Below are 8,765 nucleotides of genomic sequence, written 5' to 3'. Positions count from 1 at the left end.
AAATTTGTACGAAATTACAGTTTGAGTGCGGGCGACATGTGGAGCAATGGGTTAAGGTATTTCACTGCACTTATCTGACACATATTTGTTTGTCTGTATATACATACATACATATACTATATAAGGTAATAGTAACCCACTATCTGAGATAAGTGCATATGAATTTCGTGTTTACTCGTCACGCTGATTCGCCTAATTGGGTATGACAAAGCGCATTTGACGCAATTTTCACCTACTCATTGTTGTTACAATTATTTACCCCGAAATTTGTGTGTTTCATTAATGGGAACGCAAAATTTTGCAATCGCGGCCCCACAATTCTCACAACGCCACCACTCGAATGTGTAAAAGTTGTTGGCATGATACTACAGGTACTTTTAAAGGTAGATACAGATATAAATTCACATGTACATACATATGTATGTGTGTATAAATGAGTGCTGTGAGAAATTTTTGAAATTTCAATGTCAGCCGAACAACGCAACCGTTAGACAATTGAAGCACGTAATAATGCTGAAATTCACGAGGAAATTATCAAAAATGCTCTATCGAAGTGGCGTGTAGTAAAGCCCTATATACATTAGAGCGGATCGATTTACAGGCAGCCAAAAAAAAAATTGAAGGCTCGCGTATGCGGAAAATGTTCTAGACATCATGCTGAACAACTTTGCCTAAGTGACTATGGGTGTAAAAACGCTTACAAGTCAGCGATTTTTTAGGTTAGGTTTTTTAGGAATCATAAAAATTTGTTCGTCCGTTTTTGACATATTCGAACGAAATTTATTACGTAAAAGTTGTTCAGTAAGACCCATAGAATATTTACCACGTACGTGATTATAAAGAAAAAAAATCGTCCCGCCCTACTATGCATACATGTATATGTATAAATATGGGGTGATATTTATAATAGGGAGTGCTAGGCACAGTCGTGAGTATAAAACTGTATGTTTATCTGAAGTTATTGCAGTAACCGTACATGTGATAGGTTGAGGTCTGACATTCACTCGATTCATGTTCGTATCCCACAGCCAACAAATTTCAAGATTATAGAAGAAAATGTTTAAAAGGTGTATTGGACTTTTGAAGAGAAATGTATCCTAGCCAAAATACTCTTCACAAATAAAAAAATTTCCATAAAAAGATTTTGATCATTCAGTTTGTATGACACCTATGTGATATTGTGGTCCGATCTGAAAAATTTCTTCGGATATTGTACTTAATTTTCACTGTATTGAATAGTTTATTATATGAATAATGGTATAAAATGTATACCACAGCAACGCGTGCGGACGGAGCCACTACTATATACAAGTATATCTACATATGTATGTATAGTTTAAGGTCTCAGCCGTTTCCTTCTGGTTGTTACAAACTTGATAGACTCTGCTCAGGCTATAAAAAACGTACCGACAACTGTCTGAAAATAACTAGTACAACGTTTTTGAAAGCCACTGCTATGGATTTATATAACTGAAACCTTTCAAGGGTCAACAGAATTCGATCACATAGAGATCTGTTGAAATTTACACATTTGAAGTGAAGATAGTCCACAAGCCCTTGTTGAGACAGACGCCTTCACTCCTTAAAATGTCACTGAAGGAATCATTGGTCCACAGAGGGAATCTGTATATATTCCTTCCATATTTCTTGAAAATGAAGCCGCTCTTAAGGTTACAGTTAATGGGGAAAGTTATAGAGCCATGATTAATAACTTTTTCGTTACTGAATTGGTGGATATGGATGTGGACAACTTTTGGTTTTAACAACAAAGCCCTTCTTGTCATGCAACCAACGAAAAGACTATCGATTTGGTGAGCTCGTTAACTTCAGTTGTCGGTTTGTGGCCTCTAAGATCGTGCGATTAACATCGCTGGGCTATTTTTTGTGAGGTTATGTGAAATAGTTTGTCTAAGTAGAAAAGCTCAAGACGATTGACAGCTTGGAAGAGAATTTTCAGCGCTAATAGGATGGATAGGATTGTTGCAAAAACAAATTTGGTTTTTCCGGCAGGAATTTATTCGAGCCGGTCACGGCGCTCACTTGACGAAATTATTTTCAAAACATAATTGCAAACTCTTATCTTTACAATTAAATTATATGCATTTTGGTTCTCCCTAAAAACCACAAGTCTAAAAAAACATTCTTTGTTATCGGCACTAAGTGTTTTGATATTTGTCAACTAATCTCCAAAAATTTTTTATTCTAAATTTTGATCACCCCCCATGGTTTAACGTCGAAATTATATCAGCTGCTCGCATTACAAACGCAAATTTCGTTTTCATGGCAAGTGCTCGAGCTCACGTTGTCATTTTAGCGAGTAAAATTGTTTTATCACTTTATTACTTAGCCCTCATTATCACTTATCAAATGTTTATATATATATTTTAAGCAAATTGCAATGTACACAAAGAAAGTGGGGTGTTGAGAATATGCCGGGAGAGTGTACTTGTAATTTTATATTCGTGCAGCGAGTCTCGTACTATAGAATAGTATGCCTATTATCTTTATTAGAAGAGAGCGTCAACGACCGCACAGACACTGAACCTTCAGTGACCGCTACTCAGTGGTTTGTGGGTTCCAATCACAGCGCAGAAAAGTATATAAAAATAAGTAAGCAATATCGGAATTTAAAGTTGCATTTTTACAATGGAAAAATTTTACTTAAAAATTAATTAGAGTTTGATTTCAAAACATATGAAGAGCAGACAAAAGGTGTAGTACAAAAAGGAGAAGAAACTCGGCTAAACAACTAGCAACTGATGAGATGTCATTAAGGGACTATACCAGTGTGACACATTAAAGGAGTCGACATTTTTTTTTTGCTTTTTCGATAGTTTATATTTTCAAAAATATTCTGTGAAATCGGCAAGGTCGTAGCTTGGTTAGGTTTTGAATGGAAGCGTTTTAAAGAGCGACCACTCACAGCTAGAAATCGGATAGTTGAAATCTTAAACGCGTTTTTCTCGAAACGCTATTTTTCAAAATTGCTGACATCATAACGAAACGAGAAATTGAAACTGAATATTCTTGAATATATTTACTATATAATGACCTACGATCTTAGTGATTGTTTGAAAATTGTAAATTTGGCATTAAAAAATCGACCATTTTTTACTTAAAAAACGACACTTTCTTCAGAACTACGCCATTTTGTTAATTTTTGATATTTTTCAAAAATCCTAAGTCATTGTATAGAAAATATCTTCAACTTTAATAATCATTTTAAATTTTTTTGTTACAGCTACTCATGCGGCCGGAATCATGTCAGCAGTTGGGGAACTGTTTTTTTTTTAGTACATCCGAAGACAACACATAACTCCGTTATTTTTCAATATTTTTGTAAAAAAAAATCTAAAAATATAGCTAAAAATATACCTAATTATGTCCAAAGAACTTTGAAACATTCGATAGAGTACTTTCTTTAAAAAAAAAAATCACGAAATTCGCCTAATTTGTCATGGTTTACATAGGTATAGCGCCTTAAATCATAGTGTAGTGTTATACATACATATGCACATATGTATATTATCAGTATACAATATCACGAAAATAAAATAACAATATTTTTAAATTGAAGTACATGCAATATAATGACAGAGTCATAAATTGGACTTAAAATTAAACTTATTATTACACAGAACAAACCGCAATTGGGAAGCAGTTCTTATAAATAAACTTATAATATAACCATAAGTATTCTTAGAATACAAATTACACAATGCCTCAACGGGTATATACCAATTAGTTTATGTGTATATAATTTCGATAATTTTTCCTCGACTTATCTATTAGGAAAAATGTGAAATTATATTTAAAATTAATTTCATCGATTTACGACCACTATGGAATCGTTGGTTACTAGGTGGAAGGGGCGGGTCAAAAGTATTAATAACCGCAAGCGGCCGCACTTAAGCCATAGTTAGGCTCAATGTGCACCCAATCACTATACGAAAAATCTTAAATATTTATAGCTGTTGCTGTTGAACTTCAGAAATGACATACAGAATACAAAAAGCTGAGAGATTGCAAAGCGTTAGACAAATTGTTGAACCACATCATTATTTTCAGCCCGTATTTTATATATAATACATATGTATGTACATATATTAGAGTGATTAAAAAAAAAAAATTTTTTCGTTTGGTACTCGGAGAAATAGGTTCCTAGACACCTCTAAGATAATTTAATAATTTTTTTTTCATTTAATAATAAAATTCATAAGAAATAAAAAATTTTCCCAAAAATAATCAAACTTTAATTGTTAATATCTTTTAAACGTTTCGGTTTACGAAAAAATCATAATAGACCTTTTTTGTAGAGCATTCAATTTCCTACAAAATCTAAGGAACAATATATTTTTTTAAGTAGTTGGAAGCGAGATATAAATTTTTCTATCTGATAATAAGAAAAAATAGAAAACTGTATGTAGGAGGACCTTTCCGTTACAATTAAAAACTCATGTTTGGAGAGGCTTTCTTAGAGGTGTCTAGGAACCTATTTTTCTGAGTACCAAACGAAAAAAAAATTTTTTTTTTTTTGAATCACTCAAATGTATATAGTACATAGTTATGTATATAATTGTTATCAACATCTAATCTGCTTTCATTGTGAGAAAAAATTCTGCGTGAATATTTTTTTCTGTCGCAGATAAGATTACCGTGAATATTTTGCAATTTCCGCGATTTTGTTAATATTGTTATTCCAACTAACAAGACAAATAAAAATTTTCGTTTATATTTTATTTACATACATAGTTATTTAGCACATAAAGTGCGAATTTTTTTACTGTCTTATCTATCTTTTTAGAAATTAGTGTCTGCGTTTTAGTGGCATACGCTCATTGATGTCAAAATTATCACTGTGATTTCATACACTCAGCCGTACGGCGCTTTGATTACTGCGTTGAAGATTATAAAACCGGTTTTAGTAATAATTTACGAAAAAGTACTTAAGCTTGAGTACTAATAATCTAAAAATATAGTGCATATTTTCGAAACTTAAAATTATTTATTTTTGAAAAATTCTTTAATTTGTTTAAACAGGTTCGCTTTCGGTCAGCTTACAATTTGAGAACGCCACATGCGTCAAATCTTGATAAAAATTTGCATCATGTGATACAAATCAGCGTCTAAACATTGGAACAGGTGCATAAAAAATTGCGTTAGTACAGTGCTGACGCGATTAGAGCAACAATTTCGCAATTGCAACAACTATCATGGCCAAAATCACTTTTATATAAAGACGACTGTTATAGGTCCCAGTTAAGCTGAGTGCTTTTAGAAAAGGTGTGAATATGCAACTTTTTTTTAACTGGACTGATAAGCTAATATGAAAAAATATTATGGAACTCGCTAGACGCAAATCTAGCAGTTCGAAAATTAAACTTTAGCAGGAAAAGCGAAACGCTACTGCAATTTTCTGGTTGTTACAAGCAAACCTTCACTGTACTTTTCCACAAACTAATTAGCTGGAATTTAAAAAAAATTTAACTATAAAAGCACAAAGCCATGTTCCGGAAATCATTATTCATTATGACATATTTATGTACATTTGTACAATACATATATTATCATATTCGACATTCTAATAATTTTCATAATTTTACGTCTTGCAATGAATATTACTTAGGTATATTAACCAGCTTATTTACGGAGCTCATTAGCTAGACTTTTTCTTTAAGTTAATTAAAATGTTCAAAGTAAACACAAGTGTTTTGAGAACCGTATTTAGTCACGTATGCTGCTCGAAAGCATATCTAGTTAGATACATATATGTATGCAAAGGGTGATCCATTTCGAGGTTTCCTACTTTTTTAAAGAAAGAACACAGAAACTTCACATTTAATAGGGAATGTTTATTATTGTTCGAAAGAACATTATTTGGCATTTATTTTTTGAAGATTATCTCTTTCAAATGTTGGCTGCGGCTACGTCTCAGATGGTCCGTCCGTTGAGTTCAGTTTTGGATGATTCGTGCGAGCATTTCGACTGGCAACTGACGAATGTCAAGCGTGATATTTTGCTCCAAGATCTGGGTCGATGCGGGATTGTCTGCATGGACTTTAGTCATTACATATCCCCACAGGAAAAAGTCTAAAAGTGTGATATCACACGATCTTGGTGGCCAATCGACTGACCCAAAACGTGAAATTATCTACTCTCCAAAGTATTCTCTCAATAAATTCATGGATTGATGAAATCGAATGTCGCCGAGATCGCGAGCTTCATTTTCTGGCATCAAATAGTCGGTTATTGTAGCGCGATAGCGGTCGCCAATGAAGGTTACGTTCTCACCGGCACAATTTTTGAAGAAATATAAACCGCTGATTCTATCGGTCCACAAACCACATAAAACATCTCGGCAGACTGACTTTCGGCAAACCAGCAGACATAGCCGAAACTACATAACATTAGCCGCCTCAACAAATTTGTGATAGGCTCAAAATGCTTTGTAGAATTATTAGGATCTTATAATCTATTATATAGAAAAACTAGCTATCACAACAGACACAGCGGCCTTCTAAGCTGACCAAGTGAGATCCTTTTAGAATCGACTTCTAAAAGCATACGTTAGGGATGTAGCATGCTGAGCTGAGCCGATTTAGCTATATCTGTCTGTCTGCCGGTTGGCGTGTCTGAAACGGAGATATCGGGCCATTATAGCATATAACAGCTTACAAATTGAACGATGAAATATATAACCTTGTATGGAAAACTTTCTCATTTGCCAAGATATCTTCAGGAAATTTGGCATCAATTACTGTATAAAGTAACGGCCTCCAAGTACGTCCCTCTCCCGTCATCATTGCGCTGTTCGGCTGTGAAAGCATTCCTCTATAAGAGCATACGTCAACCCTCGCCTTGGCTCCTTAACATAGATAATATTGTAACCATTAATGGCAAGGTAGTCGCCGGGAGTTGGATACTGGTCTAAATAGAGACCCAATAAGCATGAATAGTAAAAACCAAAAAAAAATTAAATGGATGTGGGTGGAAGTAAATCGAAACCGACCTTGATATCGGACAGTGTCCGCCAGGGTCGAGGGAATCGTCCTCCTTCAAAGGCAACGAAAAAGTTTTTGAAAGCGCGGTTACCGGCTAAGGACGGTAAGCCAGTCAGCAGAAGCCTGTCGAATGGATGCCTAGGTAGAACTGAGATGTGAGGTGAAGTCTCCAACACCAGCAGAGGAACCTCTACTAGATTCATGATGGATTCGGGGTTCACAGGCAAAGTTAAAAGCACCAGTAGTAAACAGACGCCGACAGCAAGGAAGTTGAAATCGGACTGCACATGTCAGCAAAGATAAGTAGCTCGCTGCGGTGGTAGGCAGACTGTTCAGGTGTCTGAGCGACATGCCAGCACGCTTGAGTGAGTTGGTAAAAGTGATTAGCGGCGGAAAGAATAGCGGATCAGCGGGCTCGAGTGGGTCTCAAACTATAATTTAGTGGTAAGATGGCAAGAGAGGAATCCACTTTCGGTAAGAAACCTCGCACGAGAGTAGCACCAACGAAATCGCAAAACGGGCTGACTCTATACACTTGGAGGTATGTGATCGCAGTAGGGGAGAAAGCGCCTGCTCCTGTGAGGAGGGGAATCGGGTCTCCGCGGCTGTATCCGCAGTTTTTATGAAGATGATCAAGAGAAACTACGGGCCACCTCCTAGGTATACAAACCATAGTATATATAAGCTGATTAAGTGTGCCGACGAACGATCGGGCTCGCTGTATAAGGACCAGAAAAAAGTGCAATTTTTTGAGTTTTTTATTAGATTTTTTATGAGAATACACTTACATATACTATATATCCCACATTTACATCTCAAAAACTTTTGCTCTATGCTAATACCTATTATCATTGGGAAACCCATAAACACTGGCCTACAATGCAAATGATTCTCGGTATATTTATGGAGTCACCAATTGTGCGATGTTAATAAGAAATCACCCACATTTGAATGACCTAAATATCAAATATTCGAAATTTCAACACCTACAAATTGCCAAAGAAAAGCGATCAAAATTTGAATGGAGCAAGAACATAAATTTGCCGCGCGGCTGGCGCCAATTCACCAGAACCCCAGAGCTTATGGTAAGTACTCGGTACACATGTGCATAAAGATATGCATATGTAAATAGTGTGGAGATATGCATGTGCAACGGCAAAGTAGAACAGAAATACATCGCAAGAATTTCTCAAAACACTGAATCCAATGCAATTGCAAAAACAACAAGAACAAGCATATGCACGAGTATGTGGCAAAGTTTCGCAATTTTAATGGCGCAATTTATCGTTGTGGTGCAAAACTGCAACTGCAACGACAACAACAACAACAACAGAGACAGCAATGGCAACAACAATAGCAAAAACAATAAAACAACCATAGCAACAACAACAAAAGCAACAACAGTAGAAACAACTGTAGCAACAACAACAGCAACAACTACAACAACAGCAACAACTACAACAATAACAACAAACACAACTGCTGCAGCAATAGTAAAACAACAGTAACAACAACAATTACAACAATCACAACTGCAGCGACAACAACAGCAAACAACACCAACAACAGCAATATTCACACAGCACCACCAACTGCAATTGCAAGCAACAGTTGTATTGGCAGGCTGCGTGCAACATGTGGCTCGCCGTATGCAATGCATGCGCAACGAATCAAATTTTATTTATAAAACGCAGTGAAAATTGAATTTCAGATATTTTTGAATGCGCAATCTAGATTGACTAACTGGCTGGCTGCCTGGCGTGC

Source organism: Bactrocera tryoni, chromosome 5, assembly GCF_016617805.1.
Source record: "Bactrocera tryoni isolate S06 chromosome 5, CSIRO_BtryS06_freeze2, whole genome shotgun sequence".
In the NCBI taxonomy this organism is placed as follows: domain Eukaryota; kingdom Metazoa; phylum Arthropoda; class Insecta; order Diptera; family Tephritidae; genus Bactrocera; species Bactrocera tryoni.
Note: the sequence above shows the minus strand (reverse complement) of the source record.